Raw genomic sequence first — 15,330 nt, 5'->3', positions numbered from 1 at the left:
AAACTCTACAACTGGCACTTCTGCTTGCTCATGAATTTAGATAATAAACTTAAAGTCATTGTGAAATGCATATCCCACTATTTTGCTTTTTAATTGGTTTATTTTTCTGTCAGCAAGAAGTGAAGGAAAGTTTACATGTTTTAATTAAGTGGTCATGCAAGCAAGTACAGGAATGATGATCATCAGATATGAATGCATTTAAAATAAAACGTGATACCTTGCAAATTGCAAAAATAGTGGCAAAATATTCTATCTAACTGATCTACTCAGTTTTTGTCCATGTAAAATTAGCCTTAAAAAGATAATTTTACAGAATGGATAATGCTTACATTTACTTCTGTATATTCAGAACCTATACTAGGAGAAAAAATAACTGCAAAGGATAGGACTATATTGTTCTTCGATTTCCTAAACAATTTTATCACTAAACTTACAGCAAAGTTTTCTAATAAAAGAGAAAATAGAATCAAAGTACTACAAACTGTGTGGGTTCAATCAACAAAAACGTATACCTAGTATTGTGGAGTCAAAAAATATATAGTCGATATAGAGTCAGGACTGTGTTCCACATGAGATTCTTTGAGATTCTTTCCTCTTCTTCACGTAGTCTGTTTTGTAGCTATCTAATGATATCCTTAAGTGGTGATGTGATCTTTTCTACTCTTTCTCACAAGTTCCTCTACTTAGTGTGTTTGAATTCATTGCACCTCTTTGTAGTGATGGTCATGTGAAGGGGTAATAGCTCATTTGTAAAATACATGATTGGCTTATACAAGCTACAGGAATGAACACATATGACATCCCAAAAGGGAAAACAATATCCAGTGGCTACATTTAGGGCACATATAGACTATCCAGGACAAGCTCTTCTCAAGAATCTAATCTAAGAACATTTGTGGTTGGTCATGGAAATTAATTTTCACAGGTTTGAGTGATAAATATGTGTCTGCCTTTCTGGCTAACCTTCAACCTATGACCTACTACTTATTTTTTTAGATTATATTATTATATACTTTTTGAAATCCTTGAACAAATCTATATTTTATATTTAGAGTTCTGACTTCTAACTTATCTAACTTTTCACCTCTGTGTCATTTTATTGACTAACGTTTTTTCTCTCCTATGTTCTAACTATTAGAGGTACAGAATTTTCTAAGTAACATATAGGATGTTATGGGGTTGAGACTTTCATTTACTGCTTTCCTATATACATAGTACCTACCTTTGTTCATGTAGGTAGCATAACCTGCTTTTAGAAAAGTTTAATTTTTTCAAGTTTTGTTATTTGTATTATTATTTTGTCATAAGACCTAATTTTTATTTTCTATAGAATGGATTTAGAATGGCTTTAACTTAGGGCCAATTTAATCTTTTCTTTACATTTCAAATAACTGGTTTATAATAAATGTCCTAGATTATCTGTCCTCTTGATGGTTCAGGTTTAGCTTTTTTTTTTTTTTTTTTTTGGCTGGTCGTGGGGCTTCAACTCTGGGCCTGGCTGCTGTCCCTGCGCTCTTCTGCTCAAGACTAGCACTCTACCACTTGAGCCACTGCCCCACTTCCGGTTTTGTTAGTGGTTTATTGGAGATGAGTCTTACGGAATTTCCTGCCTGGGCTGGCTTTGAACCGTGATCTTCAGATCTCAGCCCCCTGAGTAGCTACGATTACAGTCATGAGCCACCAATGCCTGCTTCAGGTTTAGCTTCTGAAAGAAAGCTCTGAGAATTGCACGGCATACAGGTAACCGTAGTCAGCCTATCATTCAGGAAAATCCTAACTAGGTTCTGCCTGGGAATGCTTTCTCAAATGACTTTTAAAAATTTTCTTCTTACATTGCAGTTATGGAAAGGTCTCTGAATTCCATCTCTAGTTTCTCATGAGGACAAACCATTTGTGCTCAGTGTGAAGACTTTCACCATGCTAAACTCACCAGTAGTAAGAGAGTGGGAGGAAGTTCATGGCTTTTCTTGTTAGCTTTCTCCCATTTATTATACGTCTACATTCCTTATTATCACGTACCCAAAGTACTTTATATTTTTTGTCTACATTTTTCATTTCATATAGAAAAATATAGGTAAGTAGATTATGGTCAAAAGCATTATAGATTTGAAAATAATATTGGTTTTATTCCATATATAATTGACCAAAAAAGTTATTCTTTAAAATAAAGTATTAGGTATCAACAAATTAGACTTTTAACAATCACAATTCTTTTTTTTGTTGTTATTTTTTTTAATTTTTATTTATTTTTTATTGTGAAAATACTGTACAGAGGGGTTACAATTACATGGGCAAGATAATGAGTATATTTCTTATCAAGCATTGTAGCCTCCTCCTTTCTTTCCCCTTCCCATCCCTTCCCACCCTCCCCCCTGTCCCCCCACCCAATCCTCCCTGTCCCCCCCCACCAAAGTTGTAAAGTTCGTTTTTTGACATAACTACTTGTACTTCTCAATTGTTGCAACGGGTCCACCTGTATCCTTATTTAAACGACTTGTTTTTCCCCTTCCCCCCCACAAATTATACCGACATCAAATACAGTGAAAGCAGGGGTTATACTCTGGGGGAGGGACATACAAAGCAACAAAGAAATAATCTTATAAATACGTTAGAAACAATCGCATGAAAGAAAAAAAAATTTGAATACATATCTTAGGGTTCATTTCCCTAACATCACATTATCTGACCTTTTCTGCTTGACTCAGAAATATACTAGATATTGCATATAAGGGAAACCATGGGACCTCTGTTTCTTTGGGCTTGGCTTACTTCACTTAATATAATTTTTTCCAATCCTTTCCATTTCCTAACAAATGGGGCAATGTCATTCTTTCTGATGGAGGCATAGAATTCCATTGTGTATATAAACCACATTTTGTTGATCCATTCATCTACTGAGGGGCATCTGGGTTGGTTCCATATCTTAGCTATAGTAAATAATGCTGCAATAAACTTGTTCAATCACTTTGGAAAGTAGTATGGAGGTTTCTCAAAAGACTCCACATAGAGCTCCCCTATGACCCAGCAATCCCTCTTTTGGGCATTTACCCAAATGTTTACAAACAAGACCACACTAAAGCTACCAGCACAACTATGTTTAACAATCACAATTCTTTTCATCCCTAAATTCTATTTAAAATTATGTTTTCAAAATGGGATTACAAATGAAATGGGCTGGGAAGTTGGCTCAGTGGTAGAGCGCTTGCCTTGCATGCATGAGTCCCGGGGTTCAATTCCTCAGCACTACATAAGCAGAAAAAAAGCCTGAAGTGTCGCTGTGGCTCGAGTGGTAGAGCGCTAGCCTTGAGCTGAAGAGCTGAGGGACAGTGCCCAAGCCCAGTGTTCAGGCCCCACGACCAACAACAACAACAAAAAGATGAAAATTAGGAACTTGAAAGAACCTTCTTTCATCTCTTCATTTCTCCCTACCTCCTATTTTTTCCTTCCTTCCTTATTTCCTTCCTTCTCCGTCCCTCCCTCCCTTCCTTCCTTCTTTTCTTTCTTCCTGGTTTTTTCTTCATTCTAGTACTTCACTAATGCTAAGTAAGTCCTCTGACACTAACATTGCATCATAGCCCATTGTTAAAGTGGAAGCCGTCTAAGCCTCATTGCTTGTTTCTTTTATATGGTTGCACTATTGAAGAATCTAATTCTATAGTAAGTATAAGTCTCAGAGGTCCAGGCTACTCTTTGTTAACTCATTTCGAGTAAAATATGTCCTTCAAACAGGATAATCTCCCACCTAATTCAGTTTGCTTGATTTTTTGAAGACTATGAAATGAACTCCTGCTGAGCTTTGGATGCAAAGCTTTGAAAATGGCAAAATGCAGCCACAAGAACTTTTAAGTAGATATGCTTTCTGGTTACATTTAGTCTGAATAATATTTCTGTGAGGGAAAAAATGTAATAACAGAAATGAGACAGATATAATGTATTTATTATTGATATGACATTCAAAGGGACACAATGAGTTACACAGAAATCAGAAACAGTGTACTACTTTAAATATATTTGGTAATCTGTCATTGAAGAAATTCAAACTTGTATCAATTTTTAGAAATCCCTAAAAAAAATTCAAAGCAATCCTAATGTAAAGAGTATATGCAAGTGGCTGCCATATTTTCTATGGCTAAATAATATCCCATAGCATGTATGCATACACAGTTTAGCATCTATGTGTACAATGTATACATGTAATACATATTCTAAATATTAATACAAAAAATTATATATACATGTATGTGAGGGTGTGTGTATAATTTCCTTTAGCTCTCTATCTGAGCTACTCAGGAAATAAAGGTCAGGAGGAACACTATTGGAAGTCAGCTCAGAAAACATGTTAGGGACATTCCACCCATAGTGGCTCATATCTATATTTGCACTACATGAGAGGTTTACATAGGATTATTTTAGAATAAGGCATAAGAGTGAGACTCTATTAAAAAACATCTGAAGCAAATTGGCTGATGCAAGGCTCATGAGGTAGTATGCTTAGCAATTACAAGACTAACACCCTCTCTCCAACTTTAGTTGCCATCCTTTGATATAAGTCCTGTTGTATTCTATTTCATTAATTTTCTGATCATGAACCAATCACAGGCAATGCTCCACCCTTTGAAACATTTTATGCAAGAAATAATGAATAGAAATTTCTCATATTCTTCCTAGTATTGCCATAATACTGTATTATGATTCTGAATAAATATAAACACACTTAAATTTTGTTTAAATTTTAACACCATATGTACTCAATTCAATATAATGAAAGCTTCAAATAAAATTCAATTGGGAGCATTCATTCTTTTGGTAGATTAATTATGATCATTGGCATTGATTTAAGTCACAGATTTTGAATTAAACATAGAAATACATACATATAACCATATATATCATATATATATACCATACTTATATATATACATATATATTACCAATTTATCACTAGGCATTACAATTATAGTTAAAACATTAACAACCACGTCATTTTTTTTCATTTTATAGCAGCGAATATAAATATATCCTTTAGATGTGATTAGTCAGTCCAAAACAGAAAACTTTATATATAATACCATGCTTCTATGATTTTTACAATGCAACTATCTATGAGAATGTGGAAGTATTGTCGAGCACTTGCCTTGAACTGAAGAGCTGAGGGACAGCACACAGGCCCAGAATTCAAGCCAGCAAAAAAGAAAAAAACAGTTTTTTTTTAAAATGTGGAAATATTTTGCTTTTGGACCTCTTATATTTCTGTATTTTAAAATTATGCATAATTGTATTGTTCTTTATTCATAGAGTCAAAGTACGGTTTTTTTGTTAAAGAACATAATAAGTTTGCTCTAGCTTGGATATGAAATATCTGGAGAGACCTATGCATTAAAGTCATTCCCAAGATTTGTATTATTAAGAGGCGGTAAAAATCATGAGATATGACCTATCCCAGCTACTGGAAATATCATACAGATAGTGGGAGTCTTACTTCCCTCCTTTATCTTTCTGGTTACCATGAAAAGTAGCTACCTCTACTATACTCTCCCAATCATGATATTCAACCTAAGTCCAGAAAATAACAGAGCTATATTACCAGGGACTAAAACCTCTGAACATATTAGTCACAATAACTTTTTAACTGATAATTTATTATCTCAGAAAATTTTCACAATAATAAAATGCTTTCACAATGTGATCATGGTATTTGTGTACTTAGCTTCACATCTGTTCATTTCGCAAATCCTTCCCATGAATGTGAATTTAGGCTCTTTCAACATGGTCAATATATAGCACCACTTATTTATCATTTATGTGCACAACAGGATTGCAGTGTTTACAAATGGCTGAGTAGTTCCATGGGAGAATTGTTGAATTGTTAAGAAAAAGGAGAATTAAAAACAAGCAATGTGGTGAATAATGAAAAGTATGACCTGTATTAGCATTTCTTATTTTGCACTTCAACACTCCCAATTTGCAAATCTAAATATGAATGAAACTGAAATCATTTATCATGTTGACTTGGAGATGACCTCAGATCCTTTTGGGTTAATGCTTGAAGCTTGCCTTTTTGCCATTTTTTTTTAAGATCAATTAATGTAAGCATCAGAACTGTGGGTAGAATATTTTTGAATTATTAAATTGATTTTAGCTTATTCTGCCTGGTGCATTTGTAGCTTATTAGAAAAGCAAAAGGTTGTTAGAGGAAAGACTTTCAGATCTATGCACTTTGAAGACTTCCATAATCATTTAGCACTCAATATCAATTAATCTCATTTTGCTGTTGATGTCAAATTTCCTGTTATTTTAAATGTATTTTGAATTGTAGAGGAATCAGTATTGTGTAAAGAAATAGGACTTTCAGGTAAGGGTTATGCCACAGAAGATGTCTTGCATTGACTTAATCACCCTTGTTAATCTAAACATGCCAACATAATAAAGAAAAAACATCTGATAACAGGTGTTTGTTGAGACTTTAGCATAGTAATTATTTACTGCTTAAACTAAAAAATACTTTAATATTTCATTTAGCTTTTATCCCAACCAATAAGAAACTCCTAATATAGAGAGTTGATTGAACCTTAAAACTGAGGAGTTTGAAAAAATATTTTGGTATTTAATTCTATAAATCTACTTTAATCTTAGTACAAGCCCCTTGAACAACCCCTGACCTTCCAAAATATTAGAGTAAATCCAATTTAAGCAATCATCATGGATTTATTTTATTCTTGGGATTAAGTACATATAAAGAAAAAATCATTCTTTATATTTACTTAGCTAGTCTTTCTCACTTGAGTCATATTTAAAAAATAGTTCACATTTCAGATATACAAAAATGTGACAAAGATAGAATATGAGTCCTCAAAGGAAGGTTGGGTAACTCGCAGTAATTTTCTCTTTATTCACAGTTCACAAATATGTGTTTCATACACTACACATAATAATTTGGTAACAGTATTTTAATATTAAGTCATTAGTTTCAATCTGATTTTTTAATTTTTTTATTGTTAAGATACTGTACAGAGGAATAACAGTTACATGAATAGGGTAATGATATTTTCTAAGGAGCATTGTTACCCACTCCTTTGCTTTTCCCCTACTATCTCTTCCCTCTCCACTTACCAAAATTCTCCCTCACTCCCCCTTAAAGTTGTAAAGTTTGTTTTCAACATAGTTTCTTGTACATCTCAATGTTACAATGGGTCAACCTGTATCTGTGTTTCAGCCTTTTATTATTTCCCTTCCCCTTCACACATTAGAAAAATGTATATTCAAGATGCAAGGCACCAGAATCAGAATATAGTGAAAACATAGGTTTAAACCATAGGTGGAAGAACATACAAAAGAAACAAAAAATCACATGGTACATTAAAAATACAGCAGCAAAGAAAAAACCTCTTATGTCTTGGAGTTCATTTCACTTAGCATCATCTTATATGGTCATATGTACATAGCTTTTGACCTTTTCTGTTTGTCTGATAAGATTATCCTAGACATATAATAGTTATTGCAAATAAGGGAAACAATGGGACCAATATTTCTTTTGGTCTAATACTTCACTTAATATAATTTTTACAAGTCTTTCCATTTCCTTAAAAATGGGACAATGTGATTCATTCTAAGGAAGCATAAAATTCACATACACACACAAACATATGTATAATATATATCTTGGCTATAATGCATAATGGTGTGATACACATAGTTGTGCTGGTACCTTCAGTATGGCCTTGTTTGTGATCTTTTGGTAAATACCCAAAATTGGGATTGCTGGATCATAGGGGAGCTCTATGTGGAGTCTTTTGAGAAACCTCCATACTGCTTTGCAAAGTTATTGAACAAGTTTACACTCCTACCAACAATGTAGTAGGGTTCCCTTTTGGCCACATCCCCTCCAGCATCTGTTGTTATTAGATTCTTGATTATAGCCATTCTAACTCGGGTAAGGTAGAATCTCAAATGTTGTTTTGATTTGCATTTCTTTTATGGTCAGAGAAGTTTCTTCATGTGTCTGTTGCACAGTCTTATTTCCTCTTCAGAGAAGTCTCTACATCTCTAGCCCAGTTACTAATAAAGCAATTGTTTCTTTGAGGATTTGTTGTTGGGGTTTTTATCTTTTTGCTTTCTAAGTATATTTTCCATATGAGGCCCTTGTCTGTTGCATAGTTAGTGAAGATCTTCTCCCAATCTGTGAGCTTTCTATTGATCTTGCTAGCTATGTTCTTTGTCATGCAGAAGCTCTGCAGTTTCATGCAATCTTATTTGTCCAACTTTTCTTTGATTTGTTCTGTTTCTGGATCTTTATTAAGAAAATTTTGACCAGTGCCAAGGAGCCTTAGAGTCTCTTAGTCCTTACTGTAATGTTTTCAGGTTGTCTGCTTTGATTTCAAGGTCTTTGATTCATTGGGAATTGATTCTGGTACAGAGTGATAGATAAAGATCTAGCTTTAGTTTTCTATAGGTGTTTAACCAATTTTGCCAGCACCACTTATGGAAGAGACTGTCTTTCCTCCATTCTATTTTTTTAGCACCCATATCAAAGAGTAGGTGGGTACAGGTCTTTAGGTTCATTTCTGGGTCTTAAGTTCTATTCCATTGTTCTTCAAGTCTGTTCTTGTGCCAGTACCAAGTTGTTTTGATTACTATGGCTTTGTAGTAGAGTTTGAAATTTGGCATTGATATTCCTCCAACACTATTCTTTCTGCTAAGTATTGTTTTTGCTATTCGGGGTCTTTTATTGTTCCATATGAATTTTCAGATTGTTTCTTCTATTTCATTGAAGAATGAGTTTGGGGTATTGATGGGTATTGCATTGAATTTGTAGATAGCCTTTGGCAGTATTGCCATTTTCATGGTGTTATTCTTTCCAATCCATGGGGTTTTTTCCACTTCTTCAGTTCTGCTTTAATTTCTTTTTTTCATGTTTTTAAAGTTTTCATCACTTCCTTAGTTAAGTACTAGGTATTTTATTTTTTGTGGGACTGTTACAAAAGGAGTTGCTTTCCTGATTTCAGGTGCACTCTTCTCATTATTGACAAACAGAAAAGAAATTGATTTTTGAGAGTCAATTTTATACCCTACTATTTTGCCAAAGTTTCAGATGAGCTCGAGTAAATTGGGTGTGGAGTCCATGAGGTTCTTTAAATACAAGATCATGTCATCTGCAAAGAAGGAGAGTTTTACTTCATCTTTTTGTATTTGGATCCCCTTTATGTTTGCATCTTGTCTATTGCTCTAGCTAGGCTTTCTAATACTAAATTAAAGAGGAGTGGAGAGAGCAGACATCCTTGTCTTGTTCTTGAATTTAGAGGAAATGGCTTTAGCTTTTTACCATTAAGTATAATGCTGGCTGTAGGTTTGTCATACAAAGCCTTTATTATATTGAGGAATGTTCCATGGATTCTTAGTTTCTCCAGAACTTTCATCATAAAGGAGTGTTGGATCTTGTCAAATGTTTTTTTCTGAATCTATTGAAATAATCATGTGGTTCTTATCCTTACTCTTGTAAATGTGATGAATTATATTACCTTATTGGCCTATATTAAACTTGCTTTACATCTCTGAAATGAATCTTGTTTTACCATAGTGTATTTTATTTTGATGAGTTCTTGAAGTTGATTGGCCAAAATTTAGTTGATAGGCTTTGCATCGATGTTTATCAAAGAAATAGGTCTATAGTTCTCTTTCTTTGATGAGGCAGGGGCCTGGTTTTGGGATAAGGGTTATGATGACTTCATAGAAAGACTTCAGTAGTTACCTTTCACTTTCAATTTCATTGAAGAGTTGGAGGAGTATTGGTGTGAGTTCTGCTTTGAAGGCCTTGTAGAATTCAGCTGTAAAGCCATCTAGTCCTGGGCCTTTCTTGTGTGTTAGGACTTTTATTGCTGTTTCTCTTTTGATGCTTGATATGGGTCTGGTTAGTTGGTTTAAATGAACTTGATTTAGTTTGGGCATATCACTATATTCTAGAAATTAGTCTATTTCTTCCAAATTCTCAAACTTATTAGCATAAAGTTTTGAGAAGTATTCCCTTATAATGTTCTGAATCTTGGTTGTGTCTGTGGTGTTGTTTCCATTCTAATCTCTGAGTTTATTTATTTGGGTGTGTTCTCTTCTTTAACTGATAAGATTTGCTAAGGTCTGTCAATTTTCTTAATTTTTTGAAGAACCAACTCTTTATTTTGTTGTTGTTGTATTTTTTAGCCTTTCTGTGTTGTTTTATTTGGACTAATTCATTTAATTCTGATTTTAGTATTAATTATTTCTTTCTATCTACTGGATTGGGGTTTGGCTTGTTACTCATTTTCAAGGAGGTTAAGATGCCTCATTAAATTGTTGGTTTCAGATCTCCCAAATTTGTTGATATAGGAACTTTGAGCTATAAACTTGCCTCCAAGTACTGCCATTGCTGTGGCCCAGAGGAGCTGGTAATTTGTGTGTTCATTTTTGTTAAATATTATGTACATTTGAATTTCCTTTCTAATCTCTTCAATGACCCATTGGTGGTTCAACAGTGTGTTGTTCAGCCTCCACGTGTTACAGGATTTTCTTTGACTTTTGTTGTTGAATTCTAATTTTATTCCCTTGGGGTCTGAGAGAATGCAAGGCATAATTTCAATGTTTCTGAATTTGGACAAATGTCCTTTGTGACCTATATATGATATATTTTGAAGAATGTTCTGTGTGCTGCTGAGAAGAATGTGTATTCTGATGCTGCTGGATGAAATTTTCTGTAGATGTATGTAAAGTCTAATTAGTCTATACAGTTGTTTAGATCTGAGACTTCTCTGTTGATTTTTTGCCAGGTTGATCTATCCATTGGGGATAGTGGTGTATTAAAGTCCCCAATGATTAATGCCTTTGGATTGAAGTGAGATTGTAGGGAAAGTAATGTTTCTTGGATAAATTTGGATGCTCCATTAAATGGTGAACAGACATTTAGAATTGTAATATCCTACTGAAGGAGACATCCCTTTATTAGTTTTTAATGACCTTCTTAATCTCTTCTAACTAATTTTAATTTGAGGTCTATATTATCTGATATTAGTATTGCCACTCCCACCTGTTTATGGGGGCCTTATGCTTGGTAGATTTTATTCCAGCTTTATTCCAGATTGGTAGATTTTATTCCAGAGTATGTTTGTTTTTGTGTCTCTTGAAGGCAGCAGATAGAAGGATCTTGCTTTTTGATACTAGACAATCTAATTCACTTAATTGGAGAGTTAAGTCTATTAATAATGAGAGTTAGGACTGAGAGATGTTTAGTAGTTCTTGTCATGTTATTCACCTTGGGAGATGTGACAACTGGGTTCTCTCTATGATTCTCAGATTCTCTGTTTGGGTTTGTTTCTTGGTCTTAATCATGCTATTGTTGTTTTTCTATGTGTAGGACAGCTTTAAGTATCTTTTGCAAAGCTGGTTTGGTGGAGATATAGTGTTTCAATTTTTCTTTGCCATGGAAGGTTTTATTTGTCCCTCCATTATGAAGGAGAGTTTAGCTGAGTACAGTATTCTTGGTTGGTAGTTGTTTGTCTTCAGGGCATGGCATACATCATTCCAGGCTCTTCCTGCTTTCATGGTCTCTGTTGAGAAATTTGTAGCTTTCTGACTGATTTTCTTTTATGAGTAATTGATCTTTTCTCCCTGACAGCTTTAAGGATCTTTCCCTTGGTCTCTAGTGATCCTGTGCAGATTATAATATGAAGATAAGATGTCCTGTTCTGGTCTGATCTATATGCATTCTAAGGCTTCTTGTGCCTGAATGAGCCTACCTTTTTGCATGTTTGGGAAGTTCTCATCTAGGATCATACTAAAAATTTTCCTAGACCTGTAACTTTTGTCTCTAGGTTCTCCTTTAACATTAAATTAGGCCTTTTGATCATGTCTTCTCTCTGTTGAATAGGTCTACCATATTTCTTGGATTTGACTTGAATACTTGTCTGTTCTTTCTCTGCAATGTGTAGGCTGTTTTCAACCAGAGATTCGATCTTCTCCATGGTCTAACCTACTGTCAAGACTTTCTTCTTTATTTTTTTTATTTCCTTTCCTTTTAATTGTTCAGATTTAATGGCTGTAAATTCTTTGTTGGAGCTTTGTTTTAGATCTTGATTTGGTTTTCTGTGCTCATTCTCATATCCCTTAGTTGATTGATTATAGTTTCTTTGTACTCCCTTTCCTGCTGTTGAACTTCATCCTGCATTCCCTTTGTGGACTCCATGGATTTGTCCAGTTTTCTATTTGTGGATTCCATGAATGACTTTATTAATCTTTGTTTATTCTCATTCCTCTCATGCAATTTCTCTATTAATCTTTGATTAGCCTCCTCCTTCTCACAAAATGCCATTATTAATCTTTGGTTAGCCTCATCATGCTCACACATTTCCCTATCATGCTCACACAGAGCCCTTTGCAGGCTTTCAATCTTTTCATTCAGCATGTATACCAGTAGTGTTTGTAGAGAAATTTGGGAACTCTCCTCTGGATTATCCATTATCTGCTCTGTTGCCTGATTATCATGACAGGGAGTTGAGATACCTGGACTTTCTATTTATTTTGTGTTTCTCCAGCTTGTTCTGCCTATCAAGGTATAAAAGCAAAGCCAATTCTGCATTAGAACACTATTTCAAGGCAAGCATCCACCCAGAACCCTGTAGTTGCACAGATTGTTTGATGCAATCAAAATGAGTAGAGATATAATCTAGTTAAACAACTAATATCTAGGGATCAATGGACTAAGAAAATCAAAGGAGTCAGGGGACCAGAAAATAATTGGTTTAGGGAGAATTGTGTGGAGAAAATAAGATTAAAGGAATGTGGGGAGGGAAAAGGAGAGAGAGATGATAACTTAGCCCTAAATGCAGAGAGAGGATAAAGACAGAAAGAAAGGAGAAGGGAGATAAAGAAAAAGAAAAAATCAAAATAAAATAAAAAATTTAAAAATGAAACACTTAAAAATTATATAAGTATTAAGAATTAATAGCACAATTAAATGAGTTAAGGTTGAGAGCTTGTGAATTGAGTAATAAATACCTGAATTAAGTATGCACATAATGAAGGATAAGGACTAATAATCAAATATGGGCATGTATCTGGGATGAAGAGAACAGCAATTAAGTAAAGCAAGAAAAGGAAAACAACCAAAGGGGAAAAGCATAAAGGGGATTAAAAAATGATTTAAAATGATTTAAAAATAGAAATTTTTTTTAAATTAGGTAGAAAAAAGAATTCTTTCTTTTTTTTTTGGCTATGGTGGGGGGAATCTTGTGTCTCCCCCATGTCCGCAATGAGTCTCTTGGTGGAGTCTCTGGTTTACTTGTGGTGTTTGGTTTTCCTGTGGCTTAGTTGATTTCTTGAATCAATTTGCTTGAGAAGGCAGGATGAAGTTCTGCCTTATCAGCATGGATTTGACCCTCCTCCCAGGCTAGTTCAGTGGGGGGGGGGGATGTGCTTTGAGTGTCACAAAAGAGGAACATAGCTGCTTCCATTAGCTTGGAGTTGGTGTGAGGGAACTTGGTTGTGGGTAGGATTGTGGCCTGTCACCAATCAGTATCCTTTCCCTGAAGGGTAGCTCCTGAGAAACTCATGCAGCCCAGCCAGGAGCCATTCTTAGGATTTGTGCTACACACTTTCCAATAGATTTTTTTAATTAAGTTTTTATTGTTACAGTTACATGAGCAAGGTAATAGTACATTTCTTATCCAGCATTGTTGCCTCCTCCTTTTTTCCCCTACCATCCCTTCCCTCCCACCTCCTCAGCTACATCCCCATCCTCACCTCCTGAAGCTTTGATTGCTGTCCCCACTGCAGAGGGGTGGGGCATCCTCTGGCTCTGTTTACCCAGTGAAGAGAGTCACCCTGAGGGGAGCTTCCTCTGCTTGGGGAAAAGCAACTTTCTTTGGGGTTCAGACTCCTTTGACCTGTTGAATGGCTCCCATTGTTTTCTTCCAAGGTCTGAGTTAAGTGCTAGCTGCTCTGGCCCAAGTCTTAGTCAGTTTCAAAGATGGAGCTCTTCTTTGGTGGTGGGGAAGGGACTACCTTGGCATCACTGCTCTGTGAGAAGTAGTGGTACTGTCTTGTGGGGTACTCACATCTATCCCTTTGTTTCCGGGCTGCCCGTAGTCTGCAACCGTCTGGGGTCAGCATGATGAAGATTTACGCTCTTTGTCAGTTCTTGTTGGCAGAGAGTAGAATCCACTAGAACACTGTCTCTGGCATCTTTGTCCCAGTCTCTGTCTATTGATATGGTGGCAGCAGCTGCCAGCCATCATGAACACCAGAGATTGCTCAAATCTGTCTCCTCAACCAAGCTGCTTGAATTTTTCCTCTCTGACCAAACTCTCTGCACTATGGTGGCATACTTGGTGTGACTCTCTAGCCTTGGATTTTTCTTTTTTTTTTTTTTAAAGACTTTCTTTTATTTTATTTTATTTTATTTTTGGGGGGGGTCCAGTCATGGGGCCTGAACTCTGGGCCTGGGCGCTGTCCCTCAGCTCTTCAGCTCAAGGCTAGCGCTCTACCACTTGAGCCACAGCACCACTTCTGGCTTTTTTTTTCTTTTTGCTTATGTGGTGCTGAGGAATTGAACCCAGGGCTTGGAGCATGCAAGGCAAGCGCTCTACCACTGAGCCACCTTCCCAGCCCCTAGCCTTGGATTTTTCAATGGAACACTAAAACTGGTTTCTACAAAAGAGGTTTTTTAGCCCCCACCATCTTCCTCTGAACTCCTATTGTTTTATTCTACCCCTGAATCGCATCCACAATACTAATTGCATTTATTTGTCTTAGAAATTAGATTCCAGTATGCTGTCATGGTTTTTTTAGGCTTTTTTACGACCCTGAAATCCTTGAAAATAAGCACATTGGCAATACAAAAATTAGACAGTTTGTTCCAGATCCTCAGAAGAGGAGTAGGGATTGAATAGATGAGACACACTTGTTTGTATGTGCATCTGTAAATACAAATACTGAATTATAATGTAGTAATAAATGCATGATATTGTGCATCTGATGATATGCAGAGATTTTTCATTGCTGTTAGTTGTGGGGCTTTAACTCAGAGCCTGGACACTGTCCCTGAGCCTCTTTTTGCTTAAGCCTAGCATTCTACCACTTCAGTCACAGCACTACTTCCAGGTTTTGAGTGGTTAATTGGAGTTAAGAGTCTCATGGGGACTTTTCAGGCTCTGAACTGCTGTCCTCAGATCTCAGCCCCCTGAGTAGGTAGGATTACAACCATGAGCCACCAGAGCTCTGCTTGCAGAGATGTTTAAACAAAGAAGATAGTACATCAATATGCTAGGAACAATTAAGAAGTCAGGGAACCTTAGTTATATCAACAGATTA

The sequence above is a fragment of the Dipodomys merriami genome, unplaced genomic scaffold (assembly GCF_024711535.1).
Source record: "Dipodomys merriami isolate MVZ:Mamm:240054 unplaced genomic scaffold, mDipMer1.0.p SCAF_49, whole genome shotgun sequence".
NCBI classification, from domain to species: domain Eukaryota; kingdom Metazoa; phylum Chordata; class Mammalia; order Rodentia; family Heteromyidae; genus Dipodomys; species Dipodomys merriami.
Note: the sequence above shows the minus strand (reverse complement) of the source record.